We start from the raw sequence: 23,324 nt of genomic DNA on the forward strand, positions 1-23,324 counted from the left end.
CATAAAAACAGCAAATTTTGCTTTATCTATACATCATTCATGAACCATTTTCTGTTATTACGGCTCATACACTAATTACGTAATGGTTTATGCAAGCACAGAGAGTTCTAAGATTTTCTTACGTGCCATATTTTTTTTTGGGATTTGTTACAAAAAAATTAAGGACGGGGTTTGAAAATCATAGAAAATGTGTAACGCATTTTGTGTACGACCCTTAGGCTAAATTTATCTCCTCCTAAGAAGTTGAACACAGCATCGAAAAATAGAAATTATTCAATTTGGACCAGCACTAATCTGCAAAGGCCCGTTTTCAATCTGCATTATTCTTTGTGTCTTTCAACAAGCAGTGACAAGGCAGAGAGTCTTTTGTAAAAGGGATGATAAAAAGTGCTCAACACTCTTTATCATACCACTTCATCTCTCTCCCAAACGTATTAGCGCAGCAGTAAAAAGATACCGTAAAACGGGGTGTCTTTGATAATGTGGGTAACTTTGATGGAATAATATTATGATTAAATTTACTCGCTGCACTTTTTCTGAATTGAAAACATTGGTTCCATATTGTACCTTACGGTATTACCTTTGATATCGTAAGAGTTTTTATAAAGTATGTGTTACATATTTTCCAAACATATTAAAAAACAATTTTCTTGCTTTTCGCCTGTTTGAAAAAGCACTCAAACCATCACTTATGAAATGTTTTTTTTTTCAATAAGGCCATCACAAATTCAATGTTGTCTTCTTATTGCTTATAATTTTTCTGATTATATACTCATTCAAAGTTTCATACTTCTTGAACTAACTTGTTTGACATTCACGTATGTTTTTCTATATTCATCGAGCATTATCAAAGTAACCCCAAATCAAAATATCGATGTTCGGTCAAAAGACTAAAAAAATAGTGCAAATACAATAATTTTCGTTAAACATGTTGCTAACGAATGGACTCAAGGAACCTCAGTTCTTGTTTAAAAAAAGTAAAATTTGAAAACCATTCATTGCAGTAAAAATATTTAGAACATACTTTAAAAAACTATCAATGTTACCCCGTTTTACGGTATCAGTTTATCCATATATTTCACAAATACGTTTATCGGTTTGAAGTTATTATTATTATACGTTATCATCGAAATTAATTATGGAATCCAAATCAGCGATGGATACATATAATGTAAATACAAGTAAGTTGCATTTGGAGAACAAATTAATTGCGATGAATCCTGAATAACCACTGTCTATACGAGAGCGATCGCCCGTACCGTAACAATAAGTTTTTTTTTAGTATGGTGAATTTCTTTGCGTTTTATGTCGTGAAATAGTGATCTAACATTTCGTTTTAATTCATATATTTTCAATACCGTTATAAAAATCATTTTGATTTCATTTAATCTAAAGGAAACGGACTAAAAAGAAAACAGATTTACGAAACGTTGAAACATCAAGAATCGCTAGAAAAGATGAAAGCAGCCGCGGAAAAATGCTTTCCTTCGAATGCGAAAAAAGAGTTTGAGATTTTTTGGAAAGCATTCAACAGGACATTTCTACAATCCCAACGGAAGTGCGACCATTTTGAGAAGGACCATTCAGATAGGTTAGAGAAATATTTGAAGAATGCAGTGATCGATCGAAGCGGCGCCGTACTGAGGAAATTAGAGCAAAATATTCGTCAAATCAGCAAATAGACCCAGCTAAATTCAAAATTTACTGTATTGATACCGCAAAGCGCTACGTAGAGTTGTGCGCGTGGTTTTACATGCCGTCGTCGATGCACAGAATTTTGATTCATGGGCATAGCATTGTTCAGGCGGTGATATTGCCGATTGGAAGAATGACGGAGGAAGCTCAAGAAAAATGTAACAAAGTCATTAAAAACACTAGAGAGCATTTCACTCGGAAGGATAACCGTGAAAACACAAATCGAGATATTATTAATCGCCTTCTTATCACTACCGATCCAATGGTTAACTCTTATTATGAGAAGGAAAAACATAATTTTAAAAGTCTACCAGAGGAAGTTAAATTTCTGATGAAGACAAAAACTGACTTAAGCGAAATGGTACCAGAAGATGATGATGATGATGATGATGACGATGATGATGATGATGAAGAAGAAGAAGAAGAAGAAGAAGAAGAAGGAGAAGAAGAAGAAAAAGAAGAAGAAGAAGAAGAATATGACGATGCTGATGATGAGGAAGAAGTTTAAGTAGAAGGAAAATACAAATTTGACCAATTGTGATTTTTAATTTGTGCTGTTTTTTATAATAACTTTATTGTTAGGGATATTTTAAGCAAATAATAAAGAAATATGTTTTATAAGCATTGTTTAGAAATAAAAATCTTAATTGTATGACTTGTTTCATGACCATCATTCACAGTTACAACGTATAAAAAATTTAACAAAAAAAAAACATACAAAATCGTTTATAACGTAAAAAATACCAGTTATAATGCAAAACTTATGACATATTTGGATTCAGCGCCCCAAAATTACCCAAGAATCATGATTTTTTTTCATAATTTGGAGAATTTTTTGCTTGGCCAGACTTTGTATGGAGTCGCCCCACTGTGGACTGGGAGGGACTGCATACGTACAAAGTGCAAAAGGCTCCAAATCGTGACGAACGGCAAAATACTGTGGGAAAGTCACGGGCCCGGAAACTGTGCACCCAGATGCTGAGGAAGCCTCATTGTCTCATCATGGATGATGAGACTTACGTCAAGGCGGACTTTCGGCAGCTTCCTTCACCGCCCAGCACAAGTTTGATGTTCCGGAAGAAGTAAGGAAGCAGAAACTTTCAAAGTTTGCCAAGAAATACATGATTTGGCAAGCGATCTGCTCGTGTAGCAAACGGAGTGCGCCGTTCGTGACTACCGGTACTGTAAACGGGGAGATCTACCTCAAGGAGTGTCTACAGAAGCGTTTGCTTCCTCTGTTGAAGCAACATGAGGGTCCTACGATCACTATTCAAATGTTGTCCTGGAGGGGTATGAAGCCAACGAGGTCACTTTCGTACCCAAGAACATGAACCCCCCTAATGCACCGGAACTAAGGCCCATCGAAAAATACTGGGCTATTATGAAGCAGGCACTACGCAAGCATCCCAGGCGGTCAAATCTGAGGAAGACATGAAGAAAAAGTGGGTTTCCGTACAGAAGAAGCTGCAGCCAGCCCAAGTAACATTTCCAGTTTTATAGAGGTTTTATAGCATTCTACAAGTCTAAATCATGGTCTACAGAACCTTCATAAAACCAAAATTGTTACTTGGAAGATGTTGTACATAACCTAATGAGTGGAGTTTAGTGTAAGGTGTGAGCGCATGGTTATGGTATTGAAGTTGAATTAATTAAATATTCAAAAAGCTTACTTATGGGTTATATTTTATTGTCTGAAAGTATGAAAAGGATCAGTCAACTAGGTCATTTTTTACAGCATTTTTTTCCGTGAAGGAATTTAATGTGGAACACCCTCTATTAAAGTTACCGTACTGTTAAAAATCATCACATTGATAACTCACTTCCTACTATAGCTACGGCTTCCGTTTCAACTTACCTCGCATTTCAGCGTGCCCCAATGTATCCTACCAAAATATTATAACAATACACATACAGCTTACACACTAATGGCGGTAAGCTCCAACTGGATGATCCGCGAAGTGTTTGCATAGCATCGTGTTGAATAACTCTGATGTCGACATCAAAGCAGCCGGACATTCTTGATCGGAATTTAATCCGAGGATAATACCGATTGGAGCTTACCGCCATAAGATTTTGTTTCCGTGTTCGGTCAATTTTACCGAAATCAGAACAGCCGAACGTTCAGGTAAAACTTTGACCTCCATTTTAAAGGCTCTTGAATTTGAAATAATATCAAAACATGGTCAACCTTGTTTAAATGATCAAATCTTGTCATTTTAGTGGAGATTTAGTTTCAAAGTAGCTGAAAAGAAATTGGATTGAATTGCATAAATTTTACCGAAAAGTTCAGCTGTTCAGATTTCGGTAACAAGTATCGAAGTTGGCGATAATTTCTAAGTGTGTATGGAACGGATCAACTAAATGACCACTAAAAAATAAAAGTTCATAGGATTTTTGATCTAATTTCCGTCCTACTAAGCACAACCCACGCTTAACTTCTCTTTATCAAACGGGTTTTAACAATAAATGAAGTGTTCGATCAAAGATGACTTCTAAATTTATGCCCCTCTTCATAAGTATCGTTGAATTTGATAAAGTGGCTCTTTATTGGATATTGTTAAAAATCTAACACTGCTTCTTGATTCCAAATTCGTCCTACGAGTTTCAATTGCATCCAAACGCATTGAAACGCCATTGGATTTGCTATAAGTTTACGGATGAAGGTAGAAATGGCAAGTTCGGTAGGAGCGCTTCTTTTGTTTTGAGAACAATGAGTGTAAATATTCACACAATACGCTTTGTGTTGTAGCCTGTGAACTAACGGATCGGTACAAGCGTATTACTAATTTGTGCTCGGTGAAATAATTGATTATACTGATGTTTTCTGCTCGATAGAACGGAAATGGACGATTACGACGAAGTAGCGCTCTACCCTATTGCACACATGCCAACATCCAGACTCGTGTCTTTAGGTGAGGTAACCTCTATCTAAATGATTCAGCTGTTTTTTGACGTAAAACGGGCTGGCGCTTTTGATTTAAAGTTTATAGGAGGATTTGGTTAAAATGTTCATATACCAAATGCTCATATACAATCAAAAGCGAATATCTCAATAAAACTAACTGGATTCATGATGCAAGTTTTGAAAACCTGATTCAAATCGAGAATAAGGAAAGAGTGTAGGGGTAATTTTTCATGAATTTTATCTAAATTGCCTCGATTTTCAGCTATATTGAGTGTATAATAAGAAATTATTTGTACCAGCACTGCTAAGGAAACCATGCTTGGCATACACAGTTTTGGTCACGAACTGCTCATTTGCTAATAACTTTGCACACAGATGACTCAACATTGTTCTGTTTGAAGTAGTAGATAGAATAGAGTTTAAGCTTGTTATAAATATGTAAAAAAAAAGTAGATTTCAATTCTAGTGACAAACTGTATTTGTTTTTGCGTTATAAAAATTAAGTGAGATATGCTCGCTGCACATCTCGGACTTTAAGTGTAAAAATTCATTGGTGTTGATTCAAACGTTGAGATTTACCTACTCTTTGCATACCTATAGTAAACTATGATCCTAATGTATCAATTTCTTTTAAGAAAAACAAATTTCAACAACTGAGTGAAAAGTTACTAACAAATGAGCAGTTGGTGTGTACAACTGTGCATGCCAAGCATGAAGGAAACAACATTAAAGCACAGACAAACAGACATAACTCTTAAACGAAAGTTCTTAAAAAAATATCGTCAAGCGTATTTTGCATGCACACTAGTACCCTCTACTATGCACATTTCGAAGCATTGTTTTGCAACCGGAGCATCCCTCGTTCATGCAATTTTTTCACTAGTTGCCTTTCCCTCGTTCTGTCAACGCGGCAGCTGTGTTGAATAAAAACAAAACAGATGCAAGTCAGTGATGTCGGCGAGATGGACCAGCCATGGTCTTAGCCTGTCTGAAAAGACAAATCCAAAGAAAAAAAAGTCAGTAATGTCGGTTCTACGAAATTTTCAGTAGGTCTATAAAATTGATTCAATTTAGCAGAAATACGGATCCGTAGGAGAAGTTCACAGAATCTCAGTCTTTTTAGGCATTTGTTTTGATTATAAAATGTATCTTTTTTTAGCTGGAAACAAGTTTTTAAACGTGGTAATGCATCACTAATGAGTGCTCTTTCTACAACTGCTCATCATTTTAATGTGTACAGAGCAAACAATATGTATCAATCAATTTTATTTCATGGTGTATTAAACACCAGTTACTAAAAGTGGATACAATATTGCACTCATTAAAATGATTTGCTCACAAATTCTATGTACCGTATGCGTGATAATGTTTGCACCATTGAGCAATATCAAAATTTAAAAAAATCTAAAAAAAAATCGTTTTCAAGTTTTTTCATTTATTCTAAGGGGGGATGTTTCTCAGAGTCTTAAACTATGTTAATCATCGATCGAGTTTGCATTTGCTGCAATTACGCCCTCCACACGCTTCCGGAATGCACGGCAGATTCTAATAATGTAGTCTGGATCCATTTCTCTCCAGGTACGGGTCAATGTTTGTCTGAGGCTTGCTGTACTCGGGTGGCGTTTAGAACAGGCCTTGGCCTTCATGACGCGCCATATTGAGTAATCCAGCGGATTAAGATCGGGGCTGGATGGCGGCCACATATTCTTCGCAGCGATAACCCTCGGAACCCGATCTGACCTCGGACGACCTGTGGTCACCTTCGCGGATAGTTGTCCTTTCTGTTCTCGGTCTAAAACCCTTTTGACGGTCCACCGGGACAGTCCCACGACGATTGAAATGTCTTTTGCGACATTTGCGCGTGGGACAAATCACGAATACGCTGCCACTTCGTCATGGTGCAACTGTCAAACTAAGTAAATCATTTTCTTTTATACACAGCCTACTACGGTATGAGCTATAGGTTACGTGCATGCAAAGAAAACCAAGGCATTATATGCACAGGTGAAACGGGAACCTTATGTGTACGATGGCGCAAACATTATCACGCATACGGTATATCGTACTGCGTAATATTACACGGCGAATGAGAACGACTCAAATTTGAGTTTAGTTCACTCATAATCGCCCAAAGTGCAGGAGCTCGGCGATGAGTTAATTTGCCTCATGTTTTCCCAGGTTTTTCCAGGATTTTCCAGGGAAAAATTCCTGAGTTTGAGAAAAGTAAAGATTGTATTCATTCAGTCTATTGGTACTACTCCGAGACTGAATAAAATTTTCGTCAATTTCCTCATTTTCCGGCAGATTTTTTAGGTTTTCCACAGTAAACCATGAGACAAATTTTACTCATCGCTGAGTTCCTGCACTTTTGGTGATTATGAGTGAACTAAACTCAAATTTGAGTCGTTCTCATTCGCCGTGTACACAACAAGCGGAATGACCTATCGACTGTTTGGGTGTAATATTGAAACCTTTTTTTTCTGTTTTCGTCAGATTAGTATGTGGAACAGTAATGACCCGATTTTGTCAACCCATCCACGCATTAGACTTTTATCATTAAATAATTTCATAAAATCGTAATTCCAAATCATTCTCATGCATCTTCAAGATGGGTGTTTAAGGTATACTTTGATCCAATAAGACTACTGAAAAAGCGCATGGGTTTCCTAGAACATTAGAAAAGATTTTTAAAAAAGGGGCTGTCAAAATCGTGTCATTACTGTATACGTCTCCAGTGGGATATCCCATCCAAGAATGTGATGGTGAGTGTTATATCAAGAGCAAATTTTCATTATGTCGTAAGTAACATTCGCACCGATCCGAGAAAAATAAAGTTTTGTTTTGATGACCGAAAAGTTATTCCTATTTCCAATTAAACACATAATCTCATAGTGATAGCAATGTTCAACATATTTAGCCGGGTTTTAATCATACAAAGGCAAATCGCTAGCTTTCATGCTAAGAAATATTGGTTTTTGAGTCAAAAGTTATTATACGTCGTTTGGTGTCCCCTATTGTTACTTAAGTCAAAGTGTATTTACCATAATATTCGAGAGAATTATCAATTACGTCTCCTTACGTGCAGCCCATTCATCATTTTAGGACCATAGAAATCATCTTAGCAACAAACAGTTCGATTTATTCACTTTAATAATGAGAAAGCGAAACGACGAAAGTACACTTTCCACGGGTTTCTCAGCGCTGTTACTTAAGGCAAACGGCATCTCCATAGAAATCGGGTGACTTAAGTAACATCGAAAACTATTTTGATCGGAAGGTGATTACGTCAAAAAGCAATTTGACTGGTAAATAAATTTAAAAATGGGATGTTATCCTATATTCGGATAGTATATAGTGTAATAGCAGGAGCATCGATTGACACTGATAGCTTGACTTTGTTTACCACCTTTGTTACATTCGACGTAATGAAAATTTGCTCTTGATATGTCGTCTGATTGTTTGTGATTAAAGCTTAAGTAATAGCGCTCTCACAAAATCTTCATAAAATAATACCGACAAGGCTCCGGCGAGATTCGAACTCACGATCTCCTGTTTACTAGACAGGCGCTTTAACCAACTAAGCCACGGCGCCTTATATCATTTTTGTTTTAGCGGTGCTGAAAAACAGGCGGCAGCTACACTTTTGGCGCTACACCGCATAAACGAAAACGTCATTAGTAAAATGATAATTATTCTAGTTATGTTTACTTATAAGAGTATCAAAACAACCAGAGTATGTATATACAACCATTAACCCTTTGAACCCTAACTTTTTCTGCTCTTGATGTGGCGAGTAGATATCTGTAATTTAATGATGTTATACAGCCATTTCTAAATTGGGGTCATATATGACCCCATCGGGTTCAAAGGGTTAAGAAAGCGTCCTTAAATAACGTAGCATATTTTAGGCTCTTCTCCCCTCGGCCTCGTAGCGGTTCTTAATTTACCAAATACTTGGCCGGTCACATGTTCCCTACACATTTATGTTCAATGTATTAATATGAAAGTAATTTGTAGTTCGGACCGCCCTGAATTGTGGTTCGATCTGGTTTCACTTGAATCGGAATGGAAAAACATCGATTTTATCATTTCTTTACAGCACTTGAACTGAAAAGATCTCGTTTACTGCCACCACTTTGACATGTCGTCAATGGTAATAAAAACAAGAAGGCACAGCATTTGAGCCATGCTATTTAGCACTTCAAGAGAACAAAAGCGTGTCTGTTAACTTTATTAATTCTTACCCATAAAGCAATCCGAAAATAAGTGCGTTTTATCCGGTAACGAACCAGACCGATCCACAGCGTGATGCAAGAGTGTATGGAAACGTATTGACGAATTTTTGTTCCGGGTGGAACGAACAGTCATTTCGTGGAAAAAAAAATCTCATTTAGTTTAATTAATTAACTTATTGCCGTAGAAGTGGCAAAGTATCATAAATCAATAACTCTGGATTTCTGGCAATCTGTGTCGTCGTCTTGGTTTGAATTTCGTCAAGCAACGCCATCGATAAGCCGACAACTGAACAGTCGTGCATGCTGCTTGCGATGCGGTAAAGACAGTTATTTTTTTATGATGCGTGCGACCGTTCTCCCGGTTGGAGGTGATTCGGTTGGATGAGTTTTACGACGGCTTTCAAATGTGTCATACTTGAAATATCATCCATTTATTTGGGTGTAAAATGTATATTTCCTATTGATGTTTTCTCATTTACGTAAATATATAGGCATCGGTGGTTCAGTGGTAGAATGCTCGCCTGCCACGCGGGCGGCCCGGGTTCGATTCCCGGCCGATGCAATTTAACTCTTTTTTTTAACCTCTGAGATTTGTCATTGTCATTGACAGACTTTCGCGCGATATTGACAAAATTGTTCGTCACATAGTCACTGACAGACTTGATCCTCAAAAAAACCTTCGTCAAAATCTCATTCATTTTTTCGTCAATGACAAAGATTCACCTGGTAACAAAAAGTGTAATTTAGTACATTCTGTGTCACATTATTGTCATCCAAGTAGTTCAGGACGTATATACTTGTTCACTAAAATCGATCCATGTAATTGTTTTGCTCAAGTCATTTAATTTCGTTGCAAATTTAGCTAATAAACAAAGTTGCACATGTTCGTCACTGACAGCATTGTCATTGACAATTGACATGGTTTGTCTTGACTATTACTGTTAGCTCAAATGAGTGACCAAAGCAGAATCGTCAATATCACCGTGTACTGTCGAGATTTTGCAGCACTGCGTCTTGGTATTTTAAAGCCGCGGATTCACTTGCATGACCATTATTTCTGTTATTAATTATGAGCACAACTATGGTCACACTTGCACAGTTTTTAGATTTGCTCATAATTTATTATACAAATAATGCTCATGTTCATAGATTGTCATGCAAGTGTATCCGCGGTATAACGCTCTTTTAATAGATCGATTCTTACCAACTGCCTACTATAAATAATTCTACTCTGCACAGAAAAAAAATCTCCCTTCGGTAAATGTTAAGTTATAATTAGCTCAAGTAACGAAAATATCTACAATCTTGTACACAACGTTGCTGATTTATGCGATATCGCGCTCAAATTTTCACGAAATTTCGCGTGAATTTACGCCAAATCTAGCGCTAACTACGTGTGCGCTATATTCGCACGGTGCGTCCTCCTACCTATTTCTCAGCGCCCTCGCACGCTGACTCACCTTTGACCTTCTTTCCCTCTGAAGGGTACTACCTATCAAAAGCTACCGAACATTAAGTCCAAGTGGGACGGGGGCTAAGTGTGTTTGTGTGCGGTAGGTACTACATGTCACCGAAAACCACCATCGAATCCATTATTAAAGCTCTATTTGTCTTTCTACATTATTTAATGACCCGTACAAATGAAAAGCGACCCGTTTCTCCTGCTCGCATTCGCAATAATGGCGGTGTGCCTTGAGATGGGCATCGTCTACCGCCCCAGCAGGATAGAATGTGTCTTTTCTGGACAAAGGAACACCGTCCATAAGTAAGTAAACACTGTGTCCGTTCGTCCACCCATCCCGTGACGAAGGTAGCTACTCAAAAGAGTGTTTCAAGGGGACCCCAAACGAAAGACGGTATGGAGACGACAAAAGAATGATCCCAATTCGATACGTCACCTCTCTCAATCGGTTGGACGACAGACGACAAACAACTGGGAGGCGCCGGGTGGGGAGGGAGACCGTCGAACGAAAAGTTACACCCGGTGGAAAATCCTACCAGGGAATCATCAGGGCTTCGGGGTGAACCGAAAAACCTTTGCAATGGAAGGAAGAAAGGCGAACAAATGGACGAACGGACGGACGTGGCAAGATAGAAAAATCAAAAATCAAGAACCCAAACAGAACTCGGCAGGGAGGGGGATCCGAGTGAGGTGAAATCATAAATGCTTGACTTAATTTTTAATTAATTTGAACGTTAATGGTAGATGACAGACCGGGTCGGGGATGGCGGGGCAACGCAGAAGAATGATAACTCTTCGAGGGTCGAGAAGGATTAAACGTCGTTCGTTTTCGGAGAAGTTACCCGTAACCAGAAATCCCCATTGGGAAGGATAAAACTTTGGCAGTGGAACTAATTTTCAGCTAGATGAGCTTGGTTGTGGTGGAGGTTTAATTGAATCGTATTAACCTTTAGCTGTTGTAGTTTTATCGATGTTTTGATCTGCATCTGGTGAATGCTAAGGAGGAAGGTATCAACTCCAGAGGCATTCTTCCAAACATCAAGCATGTTACTTGATTTGACAGAGTAGTGTACGAATACATTTTGAATGAAGTAATTTAACCTACCTACCACTATTTTATAATTTGAAGTCACAGATAAAAATTCTGAATATTAATTGTGATGTAAACATTCATTCACGTAAACTTGTATTTCATTTCGTGCAACTGAGCAACTTGTAAACAATGTTGTTTACAAAGATGGGCTTTTGTATACAATATTTGCTACATTGCATGAAATGTGTCAGAACTTTACATGATATATAATGTAAACGTATGTGATATGTGACGCTCCATTTATGTGCATCATATTGAACAGAAATTTACACTACTTTTTCGAACTGTGTGGGGACCGCATTATTGACGCAGGACCACGATATTGTTTTGGTTGCTCATGTCTACAATAATTACAAAATATATGATTTATAACTTTAATTTCAAAATCAACAGAGAATAAATTCATACTTAGACATCCCAAGTAGCATTTCTTCACAGTTCGAAAAAGTAGTGTAAATTTCTGTTCAATATGATGCACATAAATGGAGCGTCACATATCATATACGTTTACATGATATATCATGTAAAGTTCTGACACATTTCATGCAAGGTAGCAAATATTGTATACAAAAGCCCATATTTGTAAACAACATTGTTTGCAAGTTGCTCGGTTGCGTGAAATGAAATACAAGTCTACGTGAATGAATGTTTACATGACAATTACAATTCAGAATTTTTATCTGTGTAATAGCTCCAGCACAATCTTTCGATAACCGCTATAAGAAGCCTACTGCAGCTTAGTGGACCACTCTTGATAAGGTTTATAAAGCATGTTTGAGAATCACAATAAAGCTGTCAGAAAGCCTCATGCTCTACAAAAGGTTCTCATAGCCTATTTAAGAGTAATATTGTATCCAAGCAGTTTTATTACGCTTCGGTGAAAATCAGTTATAAAGCCAATTTAATTTTTATTGGCTTCAAAGCAACCGCCATAAATTAGCTTGTTGTTGTTCTGTTCTGCTGAAACTTTGTTTTTTTTCCATATGGAAATCTTTAGCGGTAAAAGCCCGGTCCAGAAATTGGTGGCATCGCGAGCGATAATTTTAATTTTAGTTTATTTACGCGGTGATGATGTTGGCTTACTCCAACTATTTTTGAAAAAAAAAATTAAGTGTTTTCGAACGAAAGTGTACCAAAAGTGCTTCTGAACGTGTTTCGTAGTTGGGTGTGGTGAAATTCGTGCATTCCCGGTTGATTTTGGAAATCCATATCACAAAATTGCCCACCGATTCCTCTTTTTTTGCCGTTCGACAACGACGGGTGTGCTTTCGCGAGATTGACGTTTATTTGATCCGTTTCTTTGCACGGGTGTGTTTTTTTGTAACTAGCGTAAGTGTGCCTGCGAGTTGCATTGAGTGTCGGAGATTGTAAGTAATCTGAAGGATGCCTCGCTGGGTACGTCCAAGACTGGACGGGCAGTAGCTGGTGGCCATGAACAGTTCCTGTGGAAAGCACAAGATGCGACCCTCCTCCCAGATGACCATGGCAATACAGGAAGTATTGGTATTGGAAGGTAATTACTATTAGATATTTTGAAAACAGTGACAGATAGCGGACATGAAGAACTAGTGGAGGTGCCGGGCAAAAGTGTTTATCCTAGACAAAAGGTAAGTTACAAATTCACTGTTGTCGTTGTCGTAGGCGCCGTCGTAGTCGCTGTCGTAATCGCCGTCGTAGTCGTAGGCAGTACCGTTTGTATATTTAAAATTAACTACCAACCGCTGAAAATATGAATTATCGCGTATTTCCGTTGTTCATTACATGCCAAGTAAAATTCGAGAACGTAATTTCATTTGAATAGCTTGTTCAACCAGGTCTTAAACAATCGTCACGTCGGTCATAGCTTGTTATGATTACCAGAACCATGCGTAAAGAGAAAATCGAAACATTTAACGTCGCGTGAAAATGGATCTTAATGAAGGCCTCTTTCATAGCTTTTAGTTTAAGGATTTCAAAGATCGTCGGTTGCAGTGGCTTGCTTACAGAGCAGAAAAACGCGGTCTCATATTAAAAATGTATGGTTAGATCGCTTGTTTATCGTGTATTTCGCAAAACTTTTCGTTGTCGTCGGTGCTGGGTCTGAATAGTCATAAAAACTTGAGTAACGCTATAATGTGATATGAGGGGCTCGGTGGCCTTAGAGCAACCGGTTTTGCTTACTGAGCAGAACATCATGTGTCTAATCTCAAGCCCGTCCACATTCAAGATTCGTCAATCGTTTTGTTTGTTAACATTACTACATGGTAATAACAGCAACTCGATGATAAAAAAGGAGCTCGTCTGCCTAGTGGCAAACGTTTTTGCTTACTGAGCAGAAGACCGTGAGTTCAATCCCAAGCTCCTTCGCGTTATATGATTGTTAGGACATCAATTCAGCTTATCGTTTACCAAAACGAACCCTGCTGCAAACCCAACCCTATTACCCAATATCCCAGTAATTCCTCGTGGAAGTGCAGAGGTGTTCTCGGCTTCCATCAAAGCGAGTGTCACGTCAACACATTCCTACTCCTTCCTTTCTTGACCTGTGTTCGGGCGCGGCCGGCGTTGGTATTGCCTATTTTGAGATCACCAGTTTTTACACATTGAGGATGATTGCTAGTCCCAAGCATCGTCTATTGGTTCTCTGTGTAATTACAGCTGGTCTGGCAATAACAGAGTAGCAACCGTGAGCGGTCAATCATGCTCATGCTCATGCTCATGCTATGGAAATTTTTAGCGGTAAAAATAGGTTTGAGTGTTGGTGTCAAGATCACACCATGTAATCAATTTTTTTTTTTTGGCGACATTAGTGAAAATCTTAAAGAAAATAGGGGAAATGCAGGTAATGTCGGCCTAAGTGTCCCTAATTTGGGCCCATACATAAATTCAGCAATCAACTAAATTTTCAATAGCAACCTAAAATATCCATTAGTAACGTCCCAATAACGCGTTCATCTAGATAAAATTGATAAACAGCAGACTTTTAGCTATGGGCCCAAATTAGGGACATGTAGGCCGACATTACCTACATTTCCCCTATATGTTACTTTTTGGAAGTTCCAAAACATATGCGCTTGAAATTTTATCGTGTATATTGGGATAATATGAGCGTTGAATAAATGCGCCTCCAAAATAACTCAAGTTAACAAAAAAAAATTGATTCAAAAATCAAATGAATTCGATGGATTCATCTTAATTTTACAAAAAACAGATCTCAACAAATAAATTCATATCAATGTACTCTGAAAATCATTTCGGATCTTTAATTTAGCCATTATTTTATTGAAATTTCTTGGATTTTATTCCAAGGCTAATGGAATTTTCATAATGACAATATGGCGACAGAGGACAGCAGGCAAGAAAAACACCAAGCGCAATTTCTTAAAATGTCTACTGCTTACATTGCACACTGGGTCAGGAATGCAATCTAGCGGAGCAAAATTAATAACTCCGAAACGAAGCATTTCCGCGCCTTAGTGCCTTCAGCAAAGTTTCTTATCATAATAAGGACCATCTATTGACATAAACAAATAGTTCAAAACTCTTCCGCAAAGATGACGCCACAATCTAACTTCTTTCTCTGACGTTTTGTTTATCTTGACAAAATGAACAGCTCTTTCGCAGACGTGAAATTTTCAAAGCCTACTGTCGAAAATATGGTTTTTTCTTTCTGTTCCGGTTTTTTGCTTACAACCATATAATGTTGTATTTTTTTATATGCAAATGCATTAAATAAATAACTTTTGTCAAGAAACATACTGGATTAAGCTTCCAATTTCAAAGATAATGTTGAAAAAACGAAAAAAAAAACACAATTTTTGAACTTTAATATCTCTCACAGCGCAAAAAATCGCAACCTGACATTTTCAGCAAAAATTGAGCAATACTCGATAAACAAAATATCAAATTTTGAGAGAGGTATATTTTGGTGTTTTTTAGATTTCTTCATTTTAGTTGAACATGTTTTTTTTTCTATAATTTTTTGTAATGCATTGAACTTGTGTTTTGAAGACTTGACGACTTTGGCAAAGTTGTTTATCTTGATAAAATAAACAACTCTTCCTAAGACGTTAAAACTTCACAGCCTACTGTTTTCAAGTTAAATAGAATTACAGAAAAATCTGAAAATAAGTTTTTTTAATTTTAAATATATTGTTTAAATGCATATACCTCGAAAACAGTAGGCTGTGAAGTCTTAACGTCTTAAGAAGAGTTGTTTATTTTATCAAGATACTCAAGTCTTTAAAACGCCCTTTCAATGCATTAAAAAAAGATATATAAAAAAAAATCATGTTCCCCTAAAATCCAGAAATCTAAAAAACACCAAAATATATCTCTCCCAAATTTTAATATTTTGTTTATTGGGTATTGCTTAATTTTTACTGAAAATGTCAGACTGCGAGTTTTTGCGCTTTGGGAGATATTAAAGTTCAAAAATTGTGTTTTTTTCGTTTTTTCATCAATATCTTTAAAATTTGATGCTTAATCCAATATGTTTCTTCACAAAAGTTATTTATTCAATGCATTTGCATAAGAGAAAAATACAACATTATATGGTTGTAAGCAAAAAACCGAAACAGAAAGAAAAAATCATATTTTTGACATTTTTTTCTTTAACTCCAGTAGGCTGTGGAAATTTCACGACTTTGAAAGAGCTGTTCATTTTGTCAAGATAAACAACTTTGCCCAAGACATCAAGTCTCCAAAACGTCAGCGAAAGAAGTTAGATTGTGGCGCCATCTTTGCGGATGAGTTTTGAACTATTTGTTTGCCGAAGGCACCAAGTCGCGGAAATGCTTCGTTTCGGAGTTATTAATTTTGCTCCGCTAGGTTGCATTCCCGGCCCAGTGCCAGTGTGCATTGAATGAAAGCAGAACAGAAAAGCATAATGCATGATTTTATTACGAGCACTATTTTCTTTTTACAAGAGCAATTCATTTTTTTTAATTTCAGGGCAAATATCTACTCCTATTCTACGGGTGCAACCGATGAATTTTACAAACATTTGAAAAAGTTTTGAATGGTACATTAACGTTTATGAAAAGTTATGCGTGATTTCAACTTTTTTGTCCTAGAACTGTCACCATTCCATGTATTTCGACAAATGCAATGGTGAGAAATCACACTCTTTACAGCTTGTGACATCCGCAGAAAATGCAGCGGCATTTTTTCTTGGTTAGAGTTATTCACGAAGGTTTGTGGCTGACTAGCAAATAAACGGGCTCATGCTAAGAAACTTGTTGATTTTCTTTGCGCTCCGCTTGGAAATACCGGAAAGTTCTGAATCTTTTCTATGTTGTAGAAATAAACCGCACATTTACACTTCTGACAAGTTGCAACTGAATGCTTATAATTGTTTTAAAATAACTGTTTCATGGCCAACTAGCTTTATTGCGCTTACTTATATAGCAATATAAGAATTAATTTTTGGGTTTTATAACGGCAATTCATATTGCTTTTTTTATACTTCAAGGCAATCATAAAACCTTTAATAAGTGAAAATAGCATAAGCATCAGTTGGTTTTTTTATAAGCTTTATAGGGGTTTTGTAGATAGTTATAAAATGTTCCATGACTTGCATTGTATATGACCGTCATAAAGCTGTAGGTAATTTTTGCAGCTGCATTAAAACTTTTATAAATTTTGAATATAGCCAAGCAGCTTTAGATTTGTTACTTTGGATTGGTCTTCAAGTTAGGCAGGCCAGTACGCTGGTACTGCCTACGAATGGTGTTACGGAGTCTAATGAGATCTTTGGTAGGGCTGTCAAGGTTCAGAGTGTTACTCACCTGTCTGGATACTGGCACATGTTTTTCCCTGGCCCGGGAAATTGCCTCCTCGATAGTTTGTAGACACCGGTCAACATCTTCGGACGTCCCCGGACGTCCCCGGACGTCGTATTCGATGGTTGTGTCGACGCAGTGTTGATATTGCGCCCAGTTGACTCGATGGTAGTTGCGCCGGGAAGCTTAGAATCGGTTTACCGAGGATCCAACTTCGGCCACCACCGGGTAGTGGTCCGAGCTCAGCTCCTGAAATGCCACATGTTGCGAGATGTTGTGTCCCATGTTGCTTACGAAGATGTCGATGGTCACATGGACCCCAGACCGACTCAACCGGGTGGGAGAGTCCGGGGCCAAGATGGTATAGTGGCCCTCTTGCAGGTCTTCATTGAGAATGATGCCGTTTCCATTGCTCCGACCGTTGCCCCAAGCTTGGTGTTTTGCGTTCAGATCGCCAGCGATGATAAAGTTCCCGCTCCTCCGGGTGAGTTTGATGATGTCTTTCCGGAGGGCCACTGACAACCTGTGCCTGATGTTGGTTTGCTTGGGGCAGTAGGCCGCGATGATGGTGATTGGACCAAGTGATGTGCTCACCTCCACTCCGATGGCTTCAATTATTTTCAGCTGGAAGTTTGGTAGCAGCCGGCAACTGATGTTCCGTCTTGCAGCGATGGCCACTCCTCCACCTCCAGAGCAGGTGCGATCAAGTCTGACGAGCCGGAAGTCGGGAAGGAATACGTTCAGTTCGGGCTTCAGATGCGTCTCGGTGAAGATAGCAATGTCGACCCCCTTGGTGTTGAGGAAATCGAGTAGCTCTCTATGCTTGTTCGTCAGTGAGCAAGCGTTCCAATTTGCAATTTTTATAGCTTCACGGTCCATACTTGGGGACGAGTGACAAGGCAACATGAAGCTGTTCAGATCGAGTCTTGCAGGTGCGCATGATGATGATGACCTCCGCCACGAGCGTCACAAGTTCCTCCGAAGTGAACGGAGAATCGTCGACAGATTCACCTGAGATAGCACCAGCGTATGATAAACCAGGGGCGGTGGATGAACCTGGAATTGGCTGGGCCGCAGCAGCAGCGAGACGATGCTGAACTGTCCGACTGTTGGGAACCATTTGGATACTCGCAGGATTGGCTTGTTGGTTGTTGAGCGGAAGCGGGGCTAGGTTCGGAACATGTCGACGGAGCTGGAGAGCTGGGTACTGGACTTCCGTGAGTACAGGAGGCGAACGATGATCACGGAGGCGACCGAGCTGGTTGTTGATTGTGGCCTTCCGACGGATATTAATGAACTCCACTCGCTTGGGACACCCGCGATTGGAGGCTTGGTGGTTTCCACCGCAGTTGACACACGTTAGCTCGATGTCATCGACTTGCTCACAGGACGCAGTTGAGTGAGTTCCAGCACACTTGCCGCAGTTTGTCTTCCTGTTGCAGTTTTTAGTGCCATGGTCATATGAGAGGCAGTTCATACACTGCGTTACATCACGATGTTGGGTTTTTTTTATGCTCCCAACTGATGATGACCTGAAACAGGTCCCGGATTTTGGATCAAGACTGGAGATCCCTTCAAGAAATGCACCAGGAACAACTGATCACGGAAGCTGGTGTTGTAGTTCGGACGCCGGTTCATCGGGTACACTACCTCAGGCTTGAGCCCGAACCGCACCAGCTCGGATTTCACCGCAGTCACCTCGAATGACGGTAATCCACGCAAAACCGCCTTCAGTGGCTTGCTCGATGGCAGATCATGCGTGAAGAAGTCCACGTTGTTGTTCTTCAGGAAACTTCCTTGTACTCCTCCAGGCTGGAGCACATTATTTTGGTACCGATGCTGCAAAGCTTGAAGCGAGGCAGCAGCTTGTGTTTTGCCAGTTCAGCACCCAGCTTGGCAACATCCTTCACCGGCGTGAAAAGCGGGGGAATCCACTCTCGTCTTGCAATGGGAACGGCGTCACCATCGCCATTTTCTTCCGGGAGTACTGCATACTGGTTGGCTTGCAGTACTCGTTATCCGGCGTCATCCTGCGACGCGCTGGGCTTGATTAGCACCTTCTTTGAAGGGCCCGCTTCTGACTCATTGGCACGTTTACGCACCATTTGTTTCATGTTTGCAAGTTCAAGTAAACTTGCCAGAACGCGAGAAGGTGGCGACACTTCTACGGCACAACGCGACAGCACAAAACGAAACAAAATTGAATCGAGAACTCGAGCGAAAATACCTACTGATCAGCTCGACAGTCGAGCAAAGAAAATGAACTGTATGAGACTGTAATTCTATTTATGCTTTTAGATTAGCTTTGAAAGTCCATCCTACTTGGAAAATTATGCCATAGAACGGTTTATAAAATCCCAGATTTTTTGCTGATGGGGGCGAGCATAATTTTCCTTTTCTTCTTCTTCATTCCTTTATTTAACGTCGGTCTCTGTTCCGCAATCTAGTGCCAATCCCCGACGGACATCGATTGCCATCCATTGACGGCAATCGAATGTGCAGGAAGGCAGCTTCCACACCTGCGTAGGATATCGCACCCATTCAACAGACATGGGCCTGGACCAACGGCTTTACTTCCCTTCCGAAGGAAGACGTGACCAGAGATTTTTATGACTCAGAAAAATCCCACCGACCTCGACTGGGATTGAACCCAGACCCATTGGGGTGTGAGAAAGCAGTCACGCTTACCACTACACCACCGGCGCCGGCTGCATAATTCTCCAAGTAGGATGCTTGTCTCTTAGGATAAATAGAGGTACCGTAAATTTTTTTTTTCAGTGCTAGGTTCTGAAATCCAACAGTAAGCGTTCAACAGGGCCTACTTGTAATGTTCGATTCTCTTCATCGATATTTTTCTGTTTACATTGCTACAGTTAAGCGAAACAATTCAAGCTGAACATTGCATTAGGTCCTAAGTAACACTGAAAACATTCTCTTCGTCGACTTTCTCCTTGTATCCACTCGGTCCAGGTTTTTTTCAGCACACATATCGATAAACGAAGTTTTTATATCTAATACGATCTATCTAATACGATAAACACAACAAGAAAGAGTTTTGTGCTCAACTTATTAACGGAAGAGAAAGTCGACGAAGAGAATCAATCAATGCTACTTAGGACCTAATGCAATTTTCAGCTTGAATATTATCTGAAATTTGTTCAATTCAGTGCTGTAACAGGTTGTATTGGTTATCAAAAGCAACAACAAACGCACCGAGAAATGTTAATCCAAGCGAGTTATAAACATAAGAGAAAATCGATCACGGTTACGTCCTTATGTATGCTCACTGTCGAATTTGTAATCTGTGATAGATATGGAAGTCACTTTTTTCCCACCACAGAAGCGCCCCGTGTTCTTATGACAAATTTTACATGTGCGTCTACAAAACGCGAACGAAATCTTAAAAAAAAAGCAATATTTAGTAATTTTTTTTTGCTCAATCGGTAGAGAAAAGATGTAACGAGAACTTATTGGAGGGATTTTTGCCTAATCGAGATCATCCCGATCAACAAACTACGAAATGTTGCATAACTTTGGTGCAAAATTGTGCACTCCGTTTTTGTGTGTGAATTCTTTTTTTTAGAGTTTTGAAGTTGAATCGCTGAGGAAACCTCATTTCTGATCAATTTCAGTACCACATAAAAATTTCAAGAGCACAAATATCAGCTCTCACGAAACTTATAACAAAGAAACTGGAACTTCACGTTTGCTACAGTGCAGTACACAAGGAGTTTCAATTTCATGCGTAAAGTCACAACCATCCAAGATTTGTGTCCTAGAAATCTTGAAGTGCTAGGGAATATCAGCCATCATGACGGTCATTGCTGGACGCTTCAATGAGTCACCTGAAGAAAGCCTTAGGTGGCGGCCAGCGTAGACGCGACGTGATGCGACTCACGCAAGAAATAATAATAAATAGTAAGATTCCTTTGAATTGGTCGCGTCGCATCGCGAATCGTGTCTACCCTGGCCGCCACCTTACTCATATCTGATTGTAATTTAGGAACCAAATGTAATAGATTATGTATTCGCATTTTTATGCGGTCCTGAATTCAACCAAGTTTTTGCTAAGTAGGACATCCAAAATATGTGCAGGGTGCGTGACGAATTTTTGCAGTAAATTTCAAATAGTAATTTCTCATGCTTGTGCATCATGATTTAGATACATAGCTTATACTGTTAGGTGTAAGATTTAAAGAAACAATGTGGAGTAAACGTTAAGATGTCGAAACAAGAGAGCAATCTGTCAGCCATTGTCGCTTTGTTGCGCGCCGGAGTATGCATGAAAGAAATAATTCGGTCGGTAAATGTGTCTGAAAGAACAGTGTATAATATTAAAAAAGGCTTGGGAAAGTGATAAGACGGAGCACCTGCTCATACTGCTAATAAAGCACAGAAATGGCTTACGGAAAATATTTCGTAAATTTGGGAGGAAGAAATTTGGCCCCCAAGCAGTCCCGATATCAATCCGTTGGATTATTTTGTATAGGGCGTCGTCCAACGGGATACCAATAGAACCCCTCACACCACACTTAAGTCGCTAAAAGCTAAAATCAAGGCAGTGATGACATCTATGGATCGAAACATTTTAAAGCGTGCATACTGCAGTTTCCGGAAGCGTCTAACTACAGTCGTCGAAAGGGAAGGCAATTTTTTTGAATAAATTTACTTACAACTTCCATATGTTGCGAAAGAAAATAAATCGCACAAAATTCATTGCTAGAATAACTAACTGGTGTATTTTTTCTCAAATATGCCATTTACTGCAAAAATTCGTCACGCACCCTGTACATAGGACCAAAATCATTGGTTACTTCTACTGTATTTTAAATCAATATCTAGAAAAATGCACGACAATTTCACTACAAAGCTTAACGTAGTCTACGTTAACCATGCGGTCGTGTCTTGTACACAACCCCACCAAATTTTTGACGTAGAACTTCGTCTTTGTCGACTATACTTGAGTACAAATCAAAAAATATGTGTGGTGAAAGAGTGTTAGGTTATGAACGCTTGTAGCTTTGTCATTTATAGATAAAATTTAAATCCAAATACGCCAATCGATAGGATATTACTTTACAAATCTGCTGAAATAAATATTTTTCCAATTTTCAATTGAAAATATTTTGAAAAATGAGCAAGTGATGATTTATTACTGTTTTCATGAAATAAACGTTATCCCCAAACACAGTCGTCAAAATAGAGTACCACTTGGTTACACATCGTTCTGCTTGAACCAGAAAATATCTAAAACAGCACTGTATACGTATGAATTTGCACAATAGTCACTGCACTGTGTGTTTTTCGTAATTTCACAATTTTACGCAATCAAACAAACAAAATTGATAAAAACTGCTTTTCAAATCTCTAGGTGAACGAATTAGAACACCAAGAAAACCACTAAGACTCCACTACTTTGCTAGCGAAAATAAAAGTATCAGTGAACATGCGTTACAAGATGTATTACCTCTAACAATTAATTCAAATCTAAAAAAATAAAAAAATAAACTGAAACCTAATAAAAAATAAATAAATAAATTCAAAAACTGAAACCTTTTTTGGCACTTAAAGTTTCCAAAAAGATTAAATAAGCAGAAGAAAATTGACTGATGATTGGTTTTCTCTTTTGTGAAAATAGAATAAAGTTTAAATGCATTAGCGAATCCATAAAGGAACACCATGTAAACCATCGCGGAAAAGATACGAAATATAACAAAGTAAAACAACTTATGTGGTGATGATACAGCAGGTTTTATGCTCGCCGAGGTTATCTTGAACACAAAAGTGATTGATTGAAAATGATTAATTTTGGCGGGGAATGAAATCTGTTTGCGCAATACTCAAACATCACAGTAATTAGCATATGCACAAAAAAAGGTGACCCTCCCAGCAAAACGTATGACACCAATAAAGCCATTCACCTCCCCTTGTTTATAGGGTGTCAGCAGTTTAAAAAAAAATATGTTGATGACGACGACAATAACCGAAGACTAAGCCACCGTGCAAATACCAGATAGAGCTGGCACACAACAATCCACCTTCTCTCATATCTACTGGAAGGAACGTTCGATGGTGCCTGCCATTCGATAGGGCTCTGTCAGGAAGGCATCAATGTTCAGAAAACTGCGAAACGGTTGTCGATCACTTCCATCCATCCGTCCATCCATCCACA

At 38.8% G+C, this 23,324-nt stretch overlaps 2 non-coding genes across 2 annotated transcripts; one reads left to right on the forward strand and one right to left on the reverse strand.

Moving 5' to 3' along the window:
• Positions 1 to 8,118: 8,118 nt before the first annotated feature.
• TRNAT-AGU (transfer RNA threonine (anticodon AGU)) lies at positions 8,119 to 8,192 on the reverse strand. The gene has a single exon. It is a non-coding gene; the product is annotated as a tRNA-Thr (tRNA).
• A 1,134-nt stretch (positions 8,193 to 9,326) lies between these two features.
• TRNAG-GCC (transfer RNA glycine (anticodon GCC)) lies at positions 9,327 to 9,397 on the forward strand. Its single transcript has one exon. It is a non-coding gene; the product is annotated as a tRNA-Gly (tRNA).
• The last annotated feature ends 13,927 nt before the right edge of the window (positions 9,398 to 23,324 follow it).

This window comes from Ochlerotatus camptorhynchus, unplaced genomic scaffold (genome assembly GCF_037179485.1).
Source record: "Ochlerotatus camptorhynchus isolate MF236.1 unplaced genomic scaffold, CSIRO-AGI_Acam_v1.1 ptg000345l, whole genome shotgun sequence".
NCBI lineage: Eukaryota > Metazoa > Arthropoda > Insecta > Diptera > Culicidae > Ochlerotatus > Ochlerotatus camptorhynchus.